Source organism: Nematolebias whitei, chromosome 12, assembly GCF_014905685.2.
Source record: "Nematolebias whitei isolate Nwh7 chromosome 12, NemWhi1, whole genome shotgun sequence".
Classification (NCBI taxonomy): Eukaryota; Metazoa; Chordata; class Actinopteri; order Cyprinodontiformes; family Rivulidae; genus Nematolebias; species Nematolebias whitei.
Window position 1 is genome coordinate 47,539,325 of NC_056509.1, and position 324 is coordinate 47,539,648.

Sequence of the window (324 nt, forward strand, 5' to 3'; positions counted from 1 at the left end):
TTAACCTTTAGTTAACCTTTATTGAACCTTTAGTTAACCTTTATTTATCCTTTAGTTAACTTTTAGTTAACCTTTAGTTAACCCTTTAGTAAACCTTTATTTAACCTTTATTGAACCTTTAGTTAACCTTTATTTAACCTTTAGTTAACCTTTAGTTAACCTTTTGTTAACTTTTAATTAACCTTTATTTAACCTTTATTTAACCTTTATTTAACCTTTAGTTAACATTTAGTTAACCTTTATTTAACCTTTATTTAACATTTAGTTAACCTTTATGTAACCTTTAGTTAACCTTTATTTAACCTTTATTTAACCTTTAGTTAA